Below are 12,012 nucleotides of genomic sequence, written 5' to 3'. Positions count from 1 at the left end.
ATTATCCCTTTGCTTGGGAACATATTTCCTGGTATTGTTGAAGTTGGCAGAAGAAAAGAAAGTAATGCTTTGTGTCAAATACTTCTCCTCTACAGATGGGAACATGTCTCTGTCGTTGATTTCATTCACAACTGTGTGTACACAGAAAGGCATAATCTGTCTTTTTAAATTTAGAGAAAGGATTTCTCAGGTAATTTGGAATAGATCTCAGAGAATCCCCCTCAATAATCCCCCTTGCACTGCTTGCATGGTAGTATTCACTGTTACTCAAAACCTGCAACTCATTTATATGATTGTCATTTTACACCTATAAAATACCATGAGAGCAATTTTTGTATTAGACTATTTAACAGAAAGCAAAGGTTTAAATGTTCTACCCTGCACTGGGCATGAGAGACTACAAACTTGGGTCCTGATCTTAATGCCCGCATGCCTGTGAGGGACCCGCTGACTCCACTGATCTCAAGGACATAGATGCCCCACTGAATGAAGTCAAACTATTACCAGAGATAACAGCAGATCACACCATCCTCTGTCTCTTCTCTTCTTCCATTCATCTGCATCAGAGCACACCATGTATCTCAACTCAGCCCAGCTGCAAGAACAATTACCAGCCACCAGATGTTTGTGATCAGAAATTTAGCAAAAGATACAGCGTCCAGAGCCGAGCTGATGAAAGATGTGAGCTTTCCTTACAAACTTTATGCAAAGTATCTTATGTTGCTTAAAATTACCCTGGAAAGCCACTGATTTTGCACTGAAACAAGTGAAGGAGCTTCACAGCTGGTTTGGCTGTGAGAGCAGTGACACCCCAACACAGCACAACCTTTCTGCAGCAAGTTTCTTATCGTGGCATGAATGTGCATTTGGAACCTGAGACCACGCTTGGCTCAGGAGGATTACAGATTCAAAGACAGTGGCTAGGAAGAGCTGACTGAAGAAAATCCAACTGCCTGCCCACTCAGATTTACACTACCAATTATATTATCTGTACAGCATTCCTGTGTGCCTAGCTTCCACATGATTACCCACAGATAGATAAAGAGCTGAATTAGTCATACAGGTTCTGATAATGTTTAAAAGAATCACAGATTGGTTATTGCAGGCATTTTAGGGGTACATAATAACAAAAAGATTTGTAACTTCTACTGCTGAAATATTTGTTCAAATACTTATGTGGTCTTATACAGCAATGATTATCCACATATGGTAGTGTGTATGCATGCATTCTTATGTACACAAGCATGAAACCTGGTAGGGCAATACTGTAAAGTTCTACAAGTGCTTTAAAACTAAAGTTTTACATGTGCTTTAAAACTACAAGCATTTGCACAGTCCTCTTAACTTACTGAAGTAGAATTCTCCTTGCTTAATTAATTCAATAATAAGGAATATAAAACCTTAAGAGATGTTACAATAAATGTACTAGCATATTTTGCACTCTATAAAATAATGTAAGCCCTCACTATTCTTCGGTACTTTTAGATTGTGGACTTCTATTGGATAGGAAAGAAGAACAGCTACACTTTGAAATGCAAAGGCTGTTCCCTGAATGCTGGTCTCAGGTGCTCACACAGAAACCTATTCCCTAATGTATACATTTAAAAATAGATCATCATCATCTAATACTGTCTTCACCATGATTTATAAACAGCTGGAGCTTCAGACTTGAACTAACTTATTTTTTTTAAATGTAGCACTCAGTAAGAAAGTATTTTGTTTACCTACAAAAGCGTGCAGTGACTACACAGACTGACTCCCACACCTGCCTTTTAATAACTGTGGGATTTGGGGCCCAATCCCCACAGAAGGTCTTCGATTACAAGCAACATAATATTATATAAATACAAGATCCCTACAGTAGTAAAAGGTGTTTTGAAGGGCTATAACATTTTGGGAAAACATTTATTTAATGTAGGTCATGCTTGCCTAGAAAGGTTGGTCCAGATGATCCTTGAGGTCCCTTCCAACCTGGTATTCTATGATTCTATTTCCGCTGCATATAGAATCATAAAATCATAGAATAGTTAGGGTTGAAAAGGACCTTAAGATCATCAAGTTCCAAACGCCCTGCCATGGGCAGGGACACCTCACACTAAACCATCTCACCCAAGGCTCTGTCCAGCCTGGCCTTGAACATTGCCAGGGATGGAGCATTCACAACTTCCCTGCACAACCCATTCCAGTGCCTCACCACTCACACAGTAAAGAACTTCTTCCTTATATCCAATCTAAACTTCCCCTGTTTAAGTTTTAACCTGTTACCCCTTGTCCTATCACTAAATATACTGAAAGTCACCAATAAACATACAACTAGGTAAGAACTACTTCTAAATTTGTACATTTTCTAAGACCATTTCGGCAACAGTGAAGGTCTCTGAATTTCTATCTGACAACGGATGGTACTTGTTACATACTATCCCAACAATATTAAAATAAACAATATTTGTAAAAATTGGGGGTTTGGGTCCAGGAATGATGGGCATGTCCAGGACATAATTAACCTTCATCCCCTTCATCTTATAACAAAGTTTTCATTCATACTATTAGCTCAACTATTTTATTTCTCTGTGAGACTTTTTCATTTCAGACTGTTTACCAGAAAATTATATCAAATTAGGTCATGACCTGGAGGAGTACTGTAAACTAACAGTTTAAAATAAGTTAAATAAAGTTAAAATAACTTAGCAATCAGAACAGAAAGGAACTATTTGTGTTTAACAATAGCATTCGCTAGCCATGATTAACTCTGAAGTCCCATTATAGCATGTTCCTCTTTTTAAATGTATTACCTATGTTGATATTAATTCACAAATCTACTTAACGATATCTCACAAGACAGTATTTTAAATTATGCTAAACTTCTAGTGAAGGGATTCCATTCCTTCCTGTAGTTTCCTTGGTCATTAACAGCAGCCAAGTTCACCTGCTCGTAAGTTTGTCCGCATGTGCATGTAAGAGTACTGTATGTGGAGTAAACAGGAGAGTTTGTGATCTAGACTTTCTGCATTTCTTAACATGAGGTGGTTGTGAGTTATGTAGATTGTTCCACACAGAATCATAGAATAGTTAGGGCTGGAAAGGACCTTAAGATCATTTAGTTCCAAACCCCCTGCCATGGGCAGGGACACCTCACACTAAACCATGCCACCCATGTCACGTATGTGTTAATTGAGTTAAACGACAAAATATCATGATGTATTCTATACATGTAAGTTCCTTACAGAACTGTCTGCTATTTTCAAATTCTTCAGATAATTGGTACAATTTACAGTTACTTTTTCCTGTCATACCACAACAAAAGCTTGAGATTTCTTGGTACAGCATGACAAAACCCATATCAAATTCCAGTGCCATTATTTCCATCCTATCACAAATACTGCAACATGAAATCTCTCACATCCAGTCCTGCAAAAGTTTTAGTACATGCACAAAATCATGCACATGATGAGCACATGACCCTATTCAGAGGAGTAAGCTTCCTACACAGCAAAGTTTTATGTCAGTATTATGGCAACTGAGCTACTCATGGGCTGTAACAAAATCCAAATCACCCAAAGTTCATACCATCATCTTTTCTCAATCCAAAGAAGGCCATCAGAAGAAGGGTGTAATAAGCACTTCCACAGCAACAACCAAATAAATGCACTCTCTCTTTCCCTGCTGAATGCACTGACAAACCTTTTTATGGAGTCCCATAAATCTCAAAAAGATGTGTGTTGATATGGCAACTGCCAGTAACATCTTTAATGGTCAAAGGTAAATTTCAGTCTCTGTTAAAGGATTATAGCTATACATTTAACAAAAAAAGCAATGGTTAAATGAAATATGAAGTACTGTGCTGTCTATTGAATAATTATGCTTCTAGCAGCAACATTAACAACTTAGAGGATTTTAAAGTAAGTAACACCTGCAAATACTTCTGTAAATGTAAACTGGACTCTGCTTGTCACAATCCAAATACATACTTACACATTCAAGGAAAAGAGAATTTAAAACATCATATAGGAAAGGGAAATAAATGTACTGGACATATTTATAGTTCCATAATAAAACCTTCGCACATTTACGAAGAGGAAGGCAATGTTTACAGCTTCCTATAATTTATTTTGGCCTCATAAACTATTCAATATAGGTTATATACTGGTATCATAAAGTGTAGATTATCTAGGTTAGACTTAACCACTCTAGTTATGTACATATTTTTCTTTCTTCAGGAAACTGCCAACAGAGAGCACCATGCCTCTCTCAGTTCTATTACTAGTCATATACTCAGGCAAAATTCCCTTTGAATTAACTGCACTGCAAAACTGCTAGTTCAGCACATTGAAATGAACACTATTATATTATTTTCTTTAATAACAAATCGTTACTGCCAGTAAATAATTTAATGTGGATAGATTTTGATTTGCTTTACATGGCTGCATAAACACATTTCCATTTCTCTGCATAAGCATTTTCAACAAAGTCGGCTATAACGCTGTGTCATGCTTTCATTTCCTAAGCAAGGGGCGTAACACTGCTCACTCGATACACAGAAGAGAAGGTCTACCAGTTCTTAGTATAAGCAAGGGTTGTCAGTCATTCAAGTGAAAGCATGACTCAGCAGCTGCTTATTCCCTAAAAGCACTCTGCACCTAGGAGATAAACAGGAGGGGCGATGTCTTTTTACAAGCAAAGAAATTCTCTGGTATGTATATAAACAAAAATGTCTGTCCCACAATACTGAATTAATGTATTAATTTTTTCACTAATTCATTTCAATCTTCTCATTGCATATAAAGGAGACTCTATAAACTGCTTTATTTAACCACTTCTGATTTTCTTGCCAGGAGTTGATCCATGCAGATTTCTTCAACTAAATAAAATATGTCCATTTTGTTCACTGAAAAAACAGCACACACATTCAGGTATGAGAGTGATTTTTCTTGCCGTAAGTTTACAAATGTTGCTGATACTTATTTAAAACCAAAAAACATCAGAAAAGTTTTCTACACATGGACACCAGCCAACTTAGAATATCCAGACCTACAGCAAACACTCAAACTAAAGAGCTGGGGGAAAAGTCCTTCCTCTGAATGCGCTGATGCACATACATCAGCCTGAACGCAGAACAACAGTGTGTAAAGGAAATCTGCTTACTACCATTTTATGAGAGATTACAGGTCTGAATTTTATTCTTTAACAAACAAGAAGACAGCTATAACACTTCTAACAGCCTTCATTTTCACCAGCATAGGAATCCAGGGGAGCTGAAGATAATGAAACAGTTTCTATCAGACTGACTAGTGCTCCTCAGTTTTGAGACAGACAACCATGCAAAGTATAATAAAGGTACACAAAACCCAATTCTGACTGTGCAAAACTTGGGGATCTCGAATTAACTGATCAGGAAGAAGTCAGGGGGGAAATAACAAATGGAAGAAGTTTTCGTAAATGCCCAAGCCAGCTTTGCCACCACTTATGATACATATCAAATTAAGCGTGGGTTCAAAAGTGATTCAACAATTTCATGCAGATGAGCACCAGAAACTTCTAAATACAAACACATGGAGACAACCTTTGGCTCAGTAGCTCCTAGACATCAGACTGCTAGAACATACAACCACGTGGTCCTATGCTTTTTCCTACCATTTGTCACAGAGAAATCTTCCACTGGCCCCTGTCAGAGAAAATGCATCAGATTTTAGGGACCTTCTGTGATACTGTAAATAGCTATTCTTGTGCTCAAGATGAAAAGTGGAACTTTACATTCAGTACGTCATCCACAAAGTAGGATCCAGTCCTCAAAACATTTAGGAATAGCCAAAATTTTACTGAAAAGGGATAATGCATGCAAACTTACACACATTTACAGAATGGAGATCCAATTATAATGGTTTTATTGCTATGTGTTTTCAGTGTATTTTTTTTTGGCAAGAAAGTGAGAAGCTGATCTTGCTGGCTCACTGAGGCTTTATTTTCCATCAAAGTATAGTGCTTGCTGATCTCCTGCCCTAGTTCACCCTTTATTGGCTCATTAGTGCCTCCACACTTACTCGAACTGGTAAAGCACAGAAACATCTTGCTAACTACACAATTATTCCACTCTGTTCCCTAACGAATACAGGTCTCGCACAGAGCCTTGCTGGAGAACTTCATCTAATGCCTTAAACTTACACTATTTTTAAGGGAACCACAAAAATGCAAGTGACATTTCCAAGATGCGAAGCATTAGACAGTTGACAAACAAGATCCTCAAAGATCTGCTGACATAACAAGTGATGCTGATGTACAGTCTGCTGTAATTACTGCAATAACATCTCTGGGAATTCAAATGTACATGTTAAATTGTACTCTCCGCCACCAGCAAACAGGAGAAGAACAAAAATAGTAGCTCTTATTCCTGTAAGGATCTAAACAAAAATATGTGAGATAGCTCACAGAAAATGAAAGAGTTTCAAATTTATTTATCGGTTAATAAACAAATACCATTTCCAAAGCTTTTCTAGATCTGTACTAGACAAAACAAAAGATATAAACAAACAAAAATATATTCTTAAAAAACAAACAAAAAGATATACTTAAAAACTTACATCAGTTTCACACAGGAAATTAGAAAAAACCAACAGTGTTTGCCGAGTGGAAAAGATGAATCAAGATTAATGGAGAAACGCTATTTTTAAAACCCTCAAAAATGTTAAGAGAGTTAAAAATATAATGTAAAAAATATTTTCGTAGCAACTGGCAATGTCCATTTAAGGCTGACGACTTCTTGCGGATGACTAGTACCGTAGATTTCATGCAGCACCCACTGGTTTTAAGTTTATTGAAGTATAACAACATAATCAGATGGCTTGAAAACTCACGACTCAAAATCTCTCCCTATTTTTGGCTTAAATCCACATTATAATTATAGTAAATGTACTATTTTTTAAAAGAATGCTGCTGCTTATGTTCTTAACATAGTGATTTTGTTGTTTTCGTATTGCAAAACTGAAACTAGACTAGGATAAACACAGAGGGAAAAAATTAAGGCTTAAACTGAGTTTAATATGTAGCTCCAACTCACCATCCTAAAGCCCCAAGAGGCAGGATATGCAACCCTGCATTCCTTATGCACTCGTAATACCTCTTGGCTTCAGTGGAAGTTTTGTTTGAGACAGCATACAATCAGAACCTGTAATTTCATTAATTACATGCTACAGGCAGTCCATGTGAGGTAAGAATAATGAACCAAACTGTTTGGAAGGATGGTGGAACCCATAGCCCCGCCTGCATCTTCATGGACCACTGAGTCTATGCAGCAAAACCATGAGTCCTTGTTTTCCCCACTCACTCACCCACACTTCCAGCTCTTCCTCATGACAGACCGTGGCTGTCATGTAGAGATCACTTTGCAGATGCTTCACTCAGGACGTAAGGTAGCTCTCAGGTCCCTGTCACCGTTCTGCATCACCATCCTTCCCCAGACTCTCAACGGTACCAAAGAGTTCACCTGATGCACATCCTTACTCTGTTGGGATTTTTATATTATTCATACTAGGCACAGGCAAAATGAATGTTATGTAGCTATTAGTACAGATTGCTTTGACATATTACATATTTCATTAGATATCCTTTGGGCAGTTTAGGAAGCATCATCTAAAAACCATGTGGATGGACTTGACTTTTACATTATTACTGTACACATAACTTTTTGATGCATAGCATAAACACAAATGACTTTAATGGGCATGTCCTACAGAGAGCTTTGCAGTATTCCACAAGGTTTGTTTATATACATAGGAAGAAATAGCATGAAACAAGAACCTCCCATATTACAAAGGCCTTTTATTTGCTTAAACATGAGCAAAGAAAAAACACAGGCACTTGCCAGCTACTTCTTTTTCTAAACATAAAAACAACTAACGCAATTCAAAAAGAAACTCTTCACAGGCCAGTTACTTGTAGGCCATGTTATGGCATAGGGTAAATCTACAGCACAGCCTGAGCTGCACACCAACATTTAGAAGAGTACAGCAGACAGCTCTTCAGATGAAACCTCCCCGTTACCTTCCTGTGTAATACTTTGAAAACTCCAGCTCATTTCTACACATACAACTGAACGCTACTCAGTTTTTACAACACCTAGCAACTAACTTACCGTTTCTTTTACAACATCCTTACAGTAACATGTTATCTTTGTTTCTCTGGTTTTGCTTTGTTTTGAAAGTGTAAAGCATCACCCCATAAAAGACAATAAGGTCTTTCAGCATGGGAAACCTGACTAAGACACATCACCCACAGCTCTATAGTAAAGAAAATACAAAACCCTGGTTTTCAGTGTTTAAAAAACAAAAATAATCCTCAGCAGTTTTTAGTCTCCAGAATTGCGCTGGGTTATATTATGAATACAAAAAGTAGGAACAGAATTTCCAGATTAAGAGATTCTCAACTATCCTAAAGGCTTAGACATTGTAAGGAAGCTTGCAACAAGTAGGTGCACACATCTGATAAAAACCTATAAATAAAAGGCAAACAAACTTAAGGTATAAAGATGAGAGTGACTGAGGGACAAGGAGAATGAAAAGAAAGGGGAGGAAAAAACAACATAAGAACGCCAAAAAAAGGGAGAAAGAAAAGCAGGACATGAAAACAAGTGAATCGTTGAAAGTGCGGTGGGAGGAACTGATGAACATTAACTTTTATTGTTCTGATTACAAAATACTTTTCAAAACTGGATGAAACACATTGTATGTATATTTTGCCAAGGACATTCTTGGCAATTACAAAGTCAGGAAAATTATAATTCAATCAGTGAGGCATTACTTAAAACCACTTGAAAAAGCAGACCATTTGAACCATCAAACAGGCTGCATGGGTAACAAGTTTAAAGACTCAATATTCCAGAGCAGTGCAGACTGCACTCGCATCTTGCACAGTGACCCTTCCAATAATGGGGCCATTAGAAAAACAGCCATTTTTCTTCCCATATGTATTTTACCATTTTGTCTTCTCATAATGAGCAAAGAAGCCTCATTTTTTTTTTCCTCCTAATATTATGGCAGTTTTAGTAAAAAAGAAAAATCAAGCACTTGTACAGTAGAGCTTTTGTTTTGCTATAGTATCTGGTTTAAAGAACTGTACTGCTCATGGCAACCAGGCCACATCCACGAAGGCAGCTTCTGTATTTACCAGGAGCACATGGGACACTTCACCGTGCACCAAATCTGCGCACTTGCCTTGAAAGAGATCCTGGAAACGCTAGAGCGGCATCACTGCGCTTGCTGTTACGCTCTCCAAACCCACAATAAACAGGTCACCTTGACCTCTCTCTCGTGTAAACTGTAATTTCACGGAACTGCTGACACCTGAAGAATGGGACTGACTGGAGGCCGCAGAAGGGATCCACCGTTCCCATTCAAAGAGGCGTGTGACCCGCCTCCCCGGCAGCAATGCTTATTTACCTATCACCGTGACGGCACTTTCAAGCGGCGCTGTGCGGTCCTTCGGTTTAACCCATCAGACCGCGGCAGCCCTGCGGACCGCCTACCACGGCTGCCACGTTTCCAGGAGGGCCGAACGCGCTACGGCTGCAGCTCTGAACCACCACAGCACCCCAAGCCTCACCTCCCTCGCCTGCAAGCGGGGGAGGCTCGGCCCCAAAGCGCCCTGAGCTGCAGGTGACTCCGAGGGGCCGAGTCCGCCCCTAAAGCACCCCGAGATGAGGGATCTCAAGCCCCGCTACGAGACGCCTAGCACCCGACCCGCACACACTAAGGACACATCGCCGGTGGCTCAGGACCGGCAGCGCCCGGCCCGGCCTGCTGCCGCGCCCCTGTGCCCCGGGGCTGCGCGGGAGGACGCGGCCCGCAGCGCCCCATCGCCCCGCACACCCTCACCCGCCACGGCCGGGCTGCGGGGAGGGGGAAGGAGCGGAATGGGAGGGGCGTGACGTCACGTTCCGGATGGCGCGGGGGGCGGGGGCAGAACTGCGGGCATGGAAAATTTTCGGCTCCGCATCTCCCGCGCGTGCCCCGCCCCCCCGGTCCCGGCGCGCATCCAGAACGTTCTGCAGCGGGAGCGGGTGGGCCCGCGCCGCCGGTGGTCCCCAAGCGGGGCCCTCGCGTGTCCCCCTCCGCAAGCCCCGGGAGCGCGGGTGGCCGTGCGCGGGTCGCTGCCCCTCGACGGTGCGAGCGGCTCCAGGCCCAACTGCGGCCGCCCCGCGCCGGTTTAGATGTGCTGTCAGGCGGGCCTCGCACCGAGCTGTGGTGTTGTAGGAGCAGGGGGAGAGGGAACACGGAGAGGACAAGCGAATAGAAAGTCATTCTCCATACTAGTCAGACATTCTCCATACTCGAGGCTGGCAGCACCACCTACCTCACACCCCCTCTGTCTTCAGAAACAGTGGCCAAAGGGTCCCCTGCAGAGGTGTCCAAGCCTTCTCTGGAGCTGCAGTGCTGCAGCGTGTGTGAGGGGCTCAGGCGAAGACCAAAGCCGGGCTGCCCCCTTCTGTAGGCGGTAAAGCAGCGAAGCCCTCCAGAGTTTCTTACCGCTTGAGGAAGGGCTGTTTACCCCCCCCCCCCTTTCTTCCCTCCAGCGGGGTTTATCCTGCCTGGCATCACTAGGGGGAGGCCGTCATCCCGGGTGGCTTTCCCGGAGGAAACGCTCGAGGCTCGCACGTGCGTCGCTGCTTGCTCGCACGTTAAAAATAGCGCTTGACGGCAGAGGGTGGCTATGGGCCGGTGGCACCGCATCCCAGCCGTGCACCGAGCAGCGGGGCATCGCCAGGGTGGGAACTGGGAGGGAGCCGCCCGCCCCCCCCCCCCCCCCCGATCAGTCCGTACCCGGCACAGCCGTCACGCTGCGGATACAGCACGGGGCAGGCGGAAACACCGTTCTCACCGTGTGCCCTCGACAAGCCCCGCGCCTCCCGTCTCCGCGGTGGAGCGCAGCCGCCCCGCCGTGTACACGGGAGAACTGCCCGGAGCCACCACCGCTACCACGCACCGGCGGCCGCGCTCCCGATCCCCAGCAGGGCACAGGCCGGTGAACCGGCTTCCCCCCCCCCCCTCCGTCGGGCGGCGGTGTTGTTCCCATCCCCGCCCCGCACCCCTCGTTCGGCGGCGCAGGAGTCAGTCGGGCGGGCACGAGGAGGGGCGGTGCGCGGACGCCGCGCCCCTCCGCGATGACGCGCCCGCATTCCTGTCTGAAGAGCGGCGGCGCCCCGAGGGCGCCGTCAGACCGGGAGCGCCTCCGTCGGGGAGCCACGGACGCGAGATTTCCTTTGACACCGCTGGCTTTCTGAAGGGAATTTTCCCTGCCTTTATTTATTTAGGGGTCTGTTTTCGTTGACGTTTTACAGTCAAGGTTTTTTCTTCCCTCGCAAGGAGCAGCAGCGGCCAGAGGAGCATCTCCTTACCCCGGGAGAAGAACCCGCTTTCCGGACCTTGCGAAGAAGGTACGGCGCGGGAGAAGGAACGAGGCGATTTTCGGGGCGCAGCCTTTCCCGGCGGCAGCCCCCCGCCTTGCCGCCCAGCCCCTCCGGGCTCCTCGGGGACGCGCGGTGCCGGGTGCTCCTAGGGACACACCGCCGGGATGGAAAAAACCCGAGCAGCTGCCGCGTGGTGCAGTCCCGCGACCGGTCCGCGTTTTCCCATTGAAAGCGCCGGCGATGCCCGGTGTCACCGGCGGGGAGGGGGGAGGTAAACAGAGGGGCGGGCGCGGGGCGGGAGGCGCAGTGTGACATCTCCCGCGGGTGTTGCATCAGTCTGCGCCCCGCTATCGCGGGGGGGAGGGTGGGGGTATCGGGAGGGCGCGGCGGTGCCGGTGCCGGTACCGGTACCTCCGCCGTGCCCGCGGCGTTGGGAGCGGGTCCGGCAGCGCTCGGTCGTCCCGTGCCCCGCCTCCCTCTCCCCCGTCCCACCTTTGTCCGCGCGCGCCCCCCGCCCCACGCGCCTGGTACTTTTCCACTCGGCGGCGGGCGGGGGAGCGCGCCTGGGCCACGTGACGTGCCCGCGGCGCGGCGCCCGCTGCGGCAACTGACGTCGC

Source organism: Pezoporus flaviventris, unplaced genomic scaffold (assembly GCF_033815535.1).
Source record: "Pezoporus flaviventris isolate CSIRO_AGI_PZ_B2104156 unplaced genomic scaffold, CSIRO_AGI_Pfla_v1 ptg000045l, whole genome shotgun sequence".
NCBI classification, from domain to species: domain Eukaryota; kingdom Metazoa; phylum Chordata; class Aves; order Psittaciformes; family Psittacidae; genus Pezoporus; species Pezoporus flaviventris.
This window is presented reverse-complemented; position numbering follows the sequence as displayed.